The sequence below is a fragment of the Pseudophryne corroboree genome, chromosome 6, assembly GCF_028390025.1.
Source record: "Pseudophryne corroboree isolate aPseCor3 chromosome 6, aPseCor3.hap2, whole genome shotgun sequence".
Taxonomy (NCBI): domain Eukaryota; kingdom Metazoa; phylum Chordata; class Amphibia; order Anura; family Myobatrachidae; genus Pseudophryne; species Pseudophryne corroboree.
In genome coordinates, this window is record NC_086449.1 from 471,085,790 (window position 1) to 471,097,894 (window position 12,105).

Consider the following 12,105-nt stretch of genomic DNA (forward strand, 5'->3'; position numbering starts at 1 on the left):
ATCATGTGTGCCTTTCATAGTAGCCTTAAGTTAAGAAAAATGTTAATTTCTATTATTTATACTTATCAATAATATATGAAATTGATATGTGTAATGGTCTGCAATTTAAAGGGCTCCAAATAAAATATTATGGTACACAATTATGAACCCTAGACTCATATTTAATGTAATTTTCAGTATTTAACCCATCTATCATGCCATTGGGCGATTGGTAAGCCATCAGTGTCTCACCAACTATAGTGGGACTACAAATTCTGGTATACTCTGGTAGCCTTTGACTGATATGCCTTTTCCACCAAATTCCCGGGTCAGACCCAGGACAGACCTTGTTCTCACTATAGCTTTGACCTGGCTTATTCTTTCAGAATCAGGGCCGGTTACACAGCACATGGGGCCAGTCCCTCTTCTGATGGCGCGGAAAGATGACATCATCTCCAAGCACCGGGAAATCCAGCTGTCCCCATGCTGTTAATAGGACCCGGGTTGAATGATCTAGGTTACTCGTTTATACTACTTATTGGATCCCCTAATGGGTCCTGCTGACAACGGATGCCAATCTGACGGGATGGAGAGTGGTGATTTCATGGTTGCTGGACCAAGATAGAATCACTCCTCCCGATAAACATTCTGGAGCTGAGGGCATTGTTCAATGCCCTATCTCTTGCCCTGCCTTTCGCAGTGAACAGACCTGTTCAAGTATGGTCAGACAATGCCATCATGGTGGCATACATTAACCATCAAGGCGGGACTCGAAGCCGCATGGCAATGATGGAAGTATCAAAAATCCTCTGTTGTGGGGAACACCATCTGCCTGCTATATCGCCAGTGTTCATTCCGGGAGTCCTAAACTGGGAAGCGGACTTCCTCAGTCACCAGGACATGCACGCCGGAGAGTGGAGTCTTCATCCAGAAGTCTTTCAACTCATTGAGGACAGGTGAGGCCTATCGGACATAGACCTCATGGCATCTCGACACAATTACAAGGTTCCGGTCTTCAGATCTCGGACCAGGGATCCTCAGGCAGCGTTCGTGGACACACTGGCAGTTCCATGGAAATTTTGGCTGCCCTACGTATTCCCTCCAGTGTCACTCTTGCCCAGTGTCCTACAGAAGTTCAAACAAGAAGGAGGAATGCTTCTTCTATTCGCTCCAGCGTGGCCCAGATGGCATTGGTTCTCAGACCTGCAGGATCCCCTTTTACTTCCTCAATGACCAGACCTCCTTGTATAGGACCCTTGTCTTTATCCAGACCTGTCCAGACTGGATTTGACGGTGTGACTCTTGAAGCATCACTCCTGAAGGCCAAAGGATTTTCAGCGGCGGTTACTCAAACTATGTTGAAGGCCCACAAACCGGCCTCTGGCCAGAATTATTTCAGGGTTTTGAATTCTTACTTCACCTGGTGTGCTGATAAGAATTATGATGCCTATAGATCCAGAGCTTCCAGAATTCTGGCTTTTCTGCAAAGAGGCCTGGACTTAGGTCTTCGTCTGGCTTCCCTCAAGGTTCACAATCTGCCTTGTTGGTATGGTTTCAGAGAAAAATTGCGTCTATACCTGACGTTCATAAATTCACTCAGGGTGTCCTACGGATTCAGCCTCCCTATGGGGGTAATTCAGACCTGATCGCTGGGCAGCGAATTTTGTAGCCCTGCGATCAGATAGTTGCCACCTACAGGGGGAGTACATTTTAGATGTGGAAGTGTACGATTGCATGTGTAGCAGAGCTGCACAAACTGATTTTGTGCAGTCTCTGCACAGCCCAGGACTTACTCAGCAGCTGTGATTACTTCAGCCTGTCCGGGACCGGATCTGACGTCTGACATCCTCCCTTCCAACGCTTGGACACGCCTGCGTTTTTCCAGACACTCCTTGAAAACGGTCAGTTGCCACCCACAAATGCCCTCTTCCTGTAAATCTCCTAGCAAACGCCCATGTGATCGGATCCTTAGCTCAAACCCGTCGCTGACTGGCTGCGGTCCTTCGCGCCTGCGCTTTGCAGTGCATATGCATGCAGAGTTCAGATCTGATCGCAGGCTGTGAGAGTACACAGCCTATCGATCAGGTCTTAATCGACCCCTATGTTCCTCCAGTTGTTCCATGGGATCTGTCTGTTTTACTGAATGCCCTGCAAGAGTCTCCATTTGAACCTCTTGACTCAGTGGACCTTAAATGGCTCACGGCCAAGGTTCTGTTCTTACTGGTTATTGCCTCTGCAAGACAGGTGTCGTACTTAGGCGCTTTATCCTGTCGTCCACACTTTCTGATATTTCAACGTGACCGGGGGTTCTATGAAATCGACCAGGTTATTTGCCTAAGGTGTTGTCATCTTTTCACCTTAACCAAGAGATTGTGGCCCTGGCCTTTACTTCTTCGGAGTTGTCTCGCAAAGAACATTATTTGGATGTGGTTAGGGCTCTCCGTAGCTATGTGGAGAGGACTGCCTCTATCAGGAGGTCAGATACCCTCTTTGTCCTGTTTGGTTTCCACAAACGTGGCTGGCCTGCGAACAAGCAAACCTTGGCCTGATGGATTAGAATAGTGATTGCACAAGCTTATGCGCAGGCTGGACTCCCAGCTCCTGCTGCTATTGAAGCCCATTCTACTCGGTCTGTTGGACCTTCTTGGGAGGCTCGCCGTGGCGTATCCGCAGAACAATTGTGCAAGGCGGCTACATGGTCCTCAATGAACACGTTTCTTAGGTTCTATGCCTTTGATACCTTCACCTCCCAGGATGCTTCCTTTGGACGCCTGATTCTCACATCCGCTAAGGAACGTCCCCTCCCTTGAGGGACTGCTTTAGGACAACCTCAATGTTTTCCCTGTGGAAATGTTTGTAATATTTACCAGTCCCAAGGTATTTATGAAGGGATGAATCCTATTAGTGTTGATCCTTTTCTTACGATATTTCACCAAGATGGCAGTGGATTTCAGCGCATTCGATGGAGTCCCTCTAACCTTTAATGCTTGGACCAAATAAGACCAGGATCGTCCAATAAATGATCAATAGGTGGAAGTCCACAGAGTCCCTTAGACCAAGGAGGAGCAATTCTGACGCGTTTCGCTATCCTTAGACAGCTTTTTCAACGGTCTGTGGCTCATACAACTCAACAAAAGGTCCCTAATATTTGACCTAAAAAGGAGGACATCACTTTAAAGTTGCACTGTAACAATTTCCCATGATGATTAACAATGATGCACATGTAACAATTTGTTTTTAACAGTAACTGAATATAGTGAAGGCTTGAAAACCAGTTACACTTTTTCAATATTAAATAATTTTAATAAATGATACTTTTTAGATTACCATGTTGTCTACAACAATGTCTGTATAATTCATTAATGCAAGCACTGTTTTATTTCTGTTTTTGTGTGTATCTAATGTGTGGAGAGTGACTATCTCCATAAAACAGCTGCTAGGAAAACCAAATCTAAGTAGCGCCTGTTTGGATATACCTTGGTATATCTTTTCATAGCGATCAGTAGTTACACCTCGTGATGCTCAAAGTGGACCTCTAAGGTCTTGCACATCGGACACGGGCTTATACTAGAATTAGTATAAAGTCGTTACAGTCTGCGATTCAGACTCCACACCCAATATTCTGGCTTACTTACCTTATTACAATTTCAGTTCTTCTCCTCCTGGTCCTCTGCGTCCTCTTGGTCCCAAGAGGTCCTCTTGGACCCAGGAGGTCCTCTTGGTCCCATGTTCTCTCAGTTCTCTCAATCCTGATCCGATGGGTCCTCCTCATCCTCTCGGTCCGATGGGTACTCCTGTTCCTCTTGGTCCTGCTCGTCCTCTTGGACCTGCTCGTCCTCTTGGTCCTGCTTGTCCTCTTGGTCCTCCTTATCCTCTTGGTCCTCCTCTTGGTCCGACGGGTCCTCTTCGTCCTCATGGTCCGACGAGTCCTCCTCATTCTCTTGGTCCGACAGGTTCTCTTTGTCCTCCTCGTCCTCTTTGTCCGACGGGTCCTCTTGGTCCTCTTGGTCCAACAGGGTCCTCTTCATCCTCTTAGTCCTCTGGGTCCCCTTCGTCTTCTAGATTCTCTTCATCCGACGGGAACTCTTCGTACTCTTGGTCTGACGGGTCCTCTTGGTCCGACGGGTCCTCTTGGTCCGACAGGTCCTCTTGGTCCGACAGGTCCTCTTCGTCCTCTTCGTCCGACGGGTCCTCTTTGTCCTCCTGGTCCAACAGGTTCTCATGGTCCGACGGGTCCTCCTCATCCTCTTGGTCTGACGGCTCCTCCTCGTCCTCTTGGTCCGACGGTTGCTCTTGGTCTGACGGGTCCTCTTTGTCCTCCTCATCCTCTTGGTCTGACGGGTCCTCTTCATCTTCTTGGCCTGACAGGTCCACTTCTTCCTCTTGGTCCGACGGATCCTCCTCATCCTCTTGGTCCGACGGTTGCTCCTGGTCTGACGGGTCTTCTTGGTGTGACGGGTCCTCTTCGTTCCCTTGGTCCGCTGGTCCTCTTTTTACGATAGGTCCTCTTCGTCTTCTTGACCTGACAGGTCCACTTCTTCCTCTTGGTCTGACGGATCCTCCTAGTCCTCTTGGTCCGAAGGGTCCTCTTGGTCCGACGGGTCCTCCTCGTCCTCTTGGTCCTCTGGGTCCTCCTCGTCCTCCTCATCCTCTTGGTCCGACGGGTCCTCTTTGTCCCCCTTGTCCTTTTTGTCCGACGGGTCCTCTTTGTCCGACGGGTCCTCTTGGTGCAACGGTGTTATGAGCCACGGCTGTGGCTCATTCCTGTTTTGCAGTTTTGTTCTGTATTTCATGTTATACTTCTGTTTATGTTCCCCGTGGGTGTCATGGGGTGCTCGGAGCTCACCCTTAAGGAGGGGATACTGTTATGAACCACAGGTAGTGGTTCATTCCTATTTTATGTTTATTTAGTTGTCTTGCATGCCAGGATTTCCCATTGCTCTGTTTTGGATTACTCTTGTCTGCTGCCGCTGGTGAGTCTGTGCAATTGCAGCTTGTTCCCATGTGTTCAGCCTCATCTGGCTGCTGATTGCATCTTGTCAGCTTAGTCGTGCAGCAGGCCAGCTGCAAGAGATAATTAATTAGGCCTCTCTGATATATGCTGGCTCACTGCAGTTAGCAGATGCTGATGATATTCCTTGGTTTGCAGTCTGCTTTAAGTTTGAGCTGGTTCCTGTCAGTCCCTGTGTGGATTCCTGTGTCAGTCCCTGTGTGGATTCCTGTGTCAGTCCCTGTGTTGATTCCTGTGTCAGTCCCTGTGTCTGATCCCGTGTCCTACCCTGAGTTCCAGTGGATTCTGCCTGTCCTCCAGTTCTGAAAGTCGGTGTCGGCAGCTTCCTGTTTGCCTATGTCAGTTGCAGAAAGTATCCAGTCCTGCTCAAGCCGGTTGTTCCTGTCCTCAGTGGTCCTGTACTCAGAGATTTGTCATCTTTTCCTGGAGTCTGACTGAGCACCTTTAACATCCTGTGGTGTTCGTGAGTCACGGCGCAGCCGTGTGTTGCGGCTTGTCCGCTTACTGTTTATTATTTAGTATATTTGTGTCCTGGAGCTTTTGCGGAGGATTCCGCTCTCCCTGATCCACTCTGGTATCCAGCTGTGCTGGATAGGAGTAACGGATCAGTGGATCTTTGGTTGTCCTTTTCCCTGGCGGCTAGTCCGCACATACCTTTTGATTTAGTTAGTTAGCTTGTAACCCCTGGCCTGGTTGCTTAGTCAGAGGGCCCCTTGTTATCACCCTGTCTCGGATTTCCCTTTGTCTCCCATTAAGACCTGAGGGGGCATCGGGGTTGGGCAGACATAATCCGCCCTTCGAACGCGGCTGCCATGGGCTCAAGCAACCATAGTCTCGCAGGGGATTTCTGATAACACGGGCGAGACAACGGAGTTAGGGCGCCAGGGGTTACTAGGCTTTCCTGCTCCCACAACCAGCATATCTTCCCAGTACTCTGACCTCAGCCATACGATCTCCTCTGGTCTGGAGTACGGGAATCATAACATTATCATCAGCCATACCACAAAAAAGAAATAACTTTTTTGTTTAGCAAAATTTAGTCTTGCCTTGTCTTGCCTTGCCTTGTCTTGCCTTGCCTTGCCTTGCCTTGTCTTGCCTTGTCTTGTCTAGTTTTAAATCCTCCTATGTCTACTATGCAAGCCCTGCAGGCATCTCTCGCAGCCCTGAACTCTGTATTCAGTGCTTTGAGACCAGAGCGACTAGAAGTTTTGCAGCAATCCCTAAAGCAACTGCAAAACCTTCTGACTAAAATCTTGCTTATTTTGCCAGAAGTCGTTGAGAGTACATCTATCTCTAAAGAGACTCTTGTTCACAGTATGGTGACAAGAGAATCCTCTGGTTTAATTGAAGAGAAAAAGTTTAAAAGTTTTCTGCGGCCCAGGCTCTCAGAAGAGGAGCGTCTGCGTCGCAGAAACTTAAACTTATGCCTATATTGTGGGGGTTTAGGCCATTATCTGCAGACCTGTGAGTTGCGCAAGCCAAAGTGTGGTGACGAGTCTTGCCCTCTGGCCAAGTTGAGTCATGATACAAGACCTACTCCTGTCTCTACTGTGGCAGAGGTACTTGTCACACAACCCACACAAAAAAAGCTCTCTGTCCTATAATTGGGGTCCTTGGGCAAGGGAGCCCCATTATAGATTCAGGAATCAAAAGAGAATGTTTCTCTCCTCTCTTGAGGTTCCTGTGGAAGCGGAGTTGCAAGTCCCTGGAGTGGTGCCCGTAGCCCAGGGTCCTGGAGTGGTGCCCGTAGCCCAGGGTCCTGGAGTGGTGCCCGTAGCCCAGGGTCCTGGAGTGGTGCCCGTAGCCCAGGGTCCTGGAGTGGTGCCCGTAGCCCAGGGTCCTGGAGTGGTGCCCGTAGCCCAGGGTCCTGGAGTGGTGCCCGTAGCCCAGGGTCCTGGAGTGGTGCCCGTAGCCCAGGGTCCTGGAGCGGTGCCCGTAGCCCAGGGTCCTGGAGCGGTGCCCGTAGCCCAGGGTCCTGGAGCGGTGCCCGATGCCCAGAGTGCTGGAGCGGTACCCGATGCCCAGAGTGCTGGAGCGGTACCCGATGCCCAGAGTGCTGGAGCGGTACCCGATGCCCAGAGTGCTGGAGCGGTACCCGATGCCCAGAGTGCTGGAGCGGTACCCGATGCCCAGAGTGCTGGAGCGGTACCCGATGCCCAAGCTTATAGAGGGACATCAAATATTGTAGCTCAGGTTTCCATACCAGAAGGGGTCTCAGAAGCTGTTACCCCAGGTAGGGACTTGAGGAGCGCAACCTCAGAAAGGGTATCTAAAACCATAGTTCTTGAAGGGAACTCGAGAAGCAAAACCCCAGAAGGGATCTTTGAAGTAATATCCCCAAGTGGGGTCTCGAGAGACGCAGCCCCAAAGAAGGGTCTAGAAGTCGCTTCCCCAGGAAAGAACTTAAGAAGCATAGCATTAGTGGAGGATCTGAATGTTATTGCTTCAGCAAAAGTCCCGGAAGTCATAGTCCCGGGAGAACTTTCGATTATTATCGACTCAGAGAGGGAGGCCGATGGCCCGATCCCAGTCAGGGAGGCCAACGACCCGGTCCCAGTAAAAGAATCCGAGGTGCTGGCCCCAGCGGGGTTCCTGGAGGCCACTGCCCCAGCGGGGTTCCCGGAGGCCACTGCCCCAGCGGGGTTCCCGGAGGCCACTGCCCCAGCGGGGTTCCCGGAGGCCACTGCCCCAGCGGGGTTCCCGGAGGCCACTGCCCCGGGTGGGGTTCAGAAAGTCACTGCCCCGGGTGGGGTCCAGAAAGTCACTGCCCCGGGTGGGGTTCAGAAAGTCACTGCCCCGGGTGGGGTTCAGAAAGTCACTGCCCCGGGTGGGGTTCAGAAAGTCTCAGCCCCGGGTGGGGTTCAGAGAGTCTCAGCCCCGGGTGGGGTTCAGAGAGTCTCAGCCTCGAGTAAGGTCAATAGTGACCAGGTCCTAGCAAAGCACTCCAGTCAGTCAGATGAGAAGGAAACAGATCCTGACTCTGATATCTCAACATCCATAATCTTTGATGGGGACTTAGCCCAATTTCTGGCGCTTTACAAACACTATTACATTATTATGTTGTCTAGACCATTTCTGGGCATCACTCCAGAGAACCTTGTGCTCTATCTTATTTATTCTTTTAGAGGAGAGCCTTTTGAGTGGGCGACCAGCCTAATGAAAGCTGAAGATCCCATTCTTCAGGATCCCCCAGCATTCAGTGATGCAATTATTAAAAGATATGGTTCCAAAGAAATTGGTTCAGGTTCCTCTAAGTCACCCGTCTTGTCTGCTGAGAGTCCACAAAATACTGTAAACTCGGCACAGGAGTCTCAGCCCGTTGTTGTGACTGCAGGATGTGCTTTTCTGACTACTTCTTCTAATAATAGTACTTTACCAGAAAGTTCAGCTCCCAAGGGTAAGAGACCTGTCTCTGATTTGAACGCAGCCTTGCTGGGTGGTACCATCAGTTCAGACAATGTTTGGGGAATTACCTTGGTCAGACCTAAAGAGCTTTGTAAAAAGAAGAAGAAGAAAAAGAAATAATTTTTTGACTCTTGCCTTGATAAAAAAAAAAAAAAAAAAAGATTTTTTTCCCCTTGTCTTGTGTCCAGTGGCCACCATCAAGGGGAGGGCACTGTTACAAGCTGTGGTTGCAGCTTGTTTCTGTTTTCGTGTCTGTTAGACCAATGTGTCAGGTTTTTTTTTGTATCCCTTGTTCTGGATAGTCTGAATTTTGGGGTCTTTTGACCCCTCCTCAAGGGGGGGGTACTGTTATGAGCCACGGCTGTGGCTCATTCCTGTTTTGCAGTTTTGTTCTGTATTTCATGTTATACTTCTGTTTATGTTCCCCGTGGGTGTCATGGGGTGCTCGGAGCTCACCCTTAAGGAGGGGATACTGTTATGAACCACAGGTAGTGGTTCATTCCTATTTTATGTTTATTTAGTTGTCTTGCATGCCAGGATTTCCCATTGCTCTGTTTTGGATTACTCTTGTCTGCTGCCGCTGGTGAGTCTGTGCAATTGCAGCTTGTTCCCATGTGTTCAGCCTCATCTGGCTGCTGATTGCATCTTGTCAGCTTAGTCGTGCAGCAGGCCAGCTGCAAGAGATAATTAATTAGGCCTCTCTGATATATGCTGGCTCACTGCAGTTAGCAGATGCTGATGATATTCCTTGGTTTGCAGTCTGCTTTAAGTTTGAGCTGGTTCCTGTCAGTCCCTGTGTGGATTCCTGTGTCAGTCCCTGTGTGGATTCCTGTGTCAGTCCCTGTGTTGATTCCTGTGTCAGTCCCTGTGTCTGATCCCGTGTCCTACCCTGAGTTCCAGTGGATTCTGCCTGTCCTCCAGTTCTGAAAGTCGGTGTCGGCAGCTTCCTGTTTGCCTATGTCAGTTGCAGAAAGTATCCAGTCCTGCTCAAGCCGGTTATTCCTGTCCTCAGTGGTCCTGTACTCAGAGATTTGTCATCTTTTCCTGGAGTCTGACTGAGCACCTTTAACATCCTGTGGTGTTCGTGAGTCACGGCGCAGCCGTGTGTTGCGGCTTGTCCGCTTACTGTTTATTATTTAGTATATTTGTGTCCTGGAGCTTTTGCGGAGGATTCCGCTCTCCCTGATCCACTCTGGTATCCAGCGGTGCTGGATAGGAGTAACGGATCAGTGGATCTTTGGTTGTCCTTTTCCCTGGCGGCTAGTCCGCACATACCTTTTGATTTAGTTAGTTAGCTTGTAACCCCTGGCCTGGTTGCTTAGTCAGAGGGCCCCTTGTTATCACCCTGTCTCGGATTTCCCTTTGTCTCCCATTAAGACCTGAGGGGGCATCGGGGTTGGGCAGACATAATCCGCCCTTCGAACGCGGCTGCCATGGGCTCAAGCAACCATAGTCTCGCAGGGGATTTCTGATAACACGGGCGAGACAACGGAGTTAGGGCGCCAGGGGTTACTAGGCTTTCCTGCTCCCACAACCAGCATATCTTCCCAGTACTCTGACCTCAGCCATACGATCTCCTCTGGTCTGGAGTACGGGAATCATAACAAACGGGTCCTTTTGGTCCGACAGTTCCTCTTTGTCCTTTAGGTCCGATGGGTCCTCTTGGTCCGACGGGTCCTCTTGTTCCGATGGGTCCTCTTGGTCCTCTTGGTCCAATGTGTCCTCTTCGTCATTTTGGTCCGATGGGTCCTCTTCATCCTCTTGGTCCGACGGGTCCTCTTCTTCCTCTTGGTCCGACGGGTCCTCTTTGTCCTTTTGGTCCGACGGGTCCTCTTCATCCGATGGGTCCTCTTGATCCGACATGTCCGTCGGGTCCTCTTGGTGCGACAGGTCCTTGTCGTCCTCTTGTTCTGATGGGTCCTCTTGTTCCAACGGTTCCTCTTGGTTCCGACTGGTCCTCTTCGTCCTCTTGCTCCGACGGGTCCTCTTGGTCTGATGGGTCCTCTTCGTCCTCTTGGTCCATCGGGTCCTCTTGGTCTGACGGGTCCTCTTTGTCCTCTTGGTCCGACGGATTCTCTTGGTCCGATGGGTCCTCTTGGTCCGACGGGTCCTCTTTGTCCTCTTGGTCCGATGGGTCTTCTTTGTCCTCTTGTTCCGACGGGTCCTGTTGGTTCTGACGGGTCCTCTTCGTTCTCTTGGTCTGACGGGTCCACTTCTTCCTCTTGGTCCGACGGGTCCTCTTGGTCTGATGGGTCCTCTTCATCCTCTTGGTCCGACGGGTCCTCTTCGTCCTTTTGGTCCAACGGGTCCTCTTGATCCGATGGGTCCTCTTGGTCCGACAGGTCCTCTTCATCCTCTTGTTCCGATAGGTTCTCTTGTTCTGACTGGTCCACTTGGTTCCGACGGGTCCTCTTCGTCCTCTTGGTCAGACGGGTCCTCTTCATCCTCATGGTCCGACGAGTCCTCCTTGTTCTCTTGGTCCGACAGGTTCTCTTTGTCCTCCTTGTCCTCTTGGTCCGGCGGGTCCTCTTGGTCCTCTTTGTCCTCTTGGTCCAACGGGGTCCTCTTCATCCTCTTAGTCCTCTGGGTCCCCTTCATCTTCTAGATTCTCTTAGTTTGATGGGTACTTTTTGTACTCTTGGTCCAACAGGTCCTCTTGGTCCTCTTTGCCCTCGTGGTCCGACGGGTCCTCTTTGTCCTCCTGGTCCAACGGGTCCTCTTGGTCCGACGGGTCCGCTTCATCCTCTTGGTCTCACGGCTCCTCCTCGTCCTCTTGGTCCGACGGTTGCTCTTGGTCTGATGGGTCCTCTTTGTCCTCCTCATCCTCTTGGTCTGATGGGTCCTCTTTGTCCTCCTCATCCTCTTGGTCTGATGGGTCCTCTTCGTCTTCTTGGCCTGACAGGTCCACTTCTTCCTCTTGGTCTGATAGATCCTCCTCATCCTCTTGGTCCAATGGTTGCTCTTGGTCTGACGGGTCCTCTTTGTTCTCTTGGTCCGACTGGTCCTCTTTTTCCGATAGGTCCTCTTCGTCTTCTTGACCTGACAGGTCCACTTCTTCCTCTTGGTCTGATGGATCCTCCTAGTCCTCTTGGTCCGACGGCTCCTCTTGGTCCGACGGGTCCTCCTCGTCCTCTTGGTCCTCTGGGTCCTCCTTGTCTTCCTCATCCTCTCGGTCCGACAGGTCCTCTTTGTCCCCCTCGTCTTCTTTGTCCGACGGGTCCTCTTTGTCCCCGTTGTCCTCTTGGTCCGACGGGTTCTCTTGGTCCAACTCGTCCTCTTGGTCCGACGGGTCCTTTTGGTCTGACGGTTCCTCTTTGTCCTTTAGGTCCGACGGGTCCTCTTGGTCTGACGGGTCCTCTTCGTCCTCTTGTTCCGATGGGTCCTCTTTTTCCGACTGGTCCTCTTGGTTCTGACTGGTCTTCTTCGTCCTCTTGGTCCGATGGGTCCTCTTGGTCCGAAGGGTCCTCTTGGTCCGACGGGTCCTCCTCGTCCTCTTGGTCCTCTGGGTCCTCCTCGTCCTCCTCATCCTCTTGGTCCGACGGGTCCTCTTTGTCCCCCTTGTCCTTTTTGTCCGACGGGTCCTCTTTGTCCGACGGGTCCTCTTGGTCCAACGGGTCCTTTTGGTCCGACAGTTCCTCTTTGTCCTTTAGGTCCGATGGGTCCTCTTGGTCTGACGGGTCCTCTTGTTCCGATGGGTCCTCTTGGTCCTC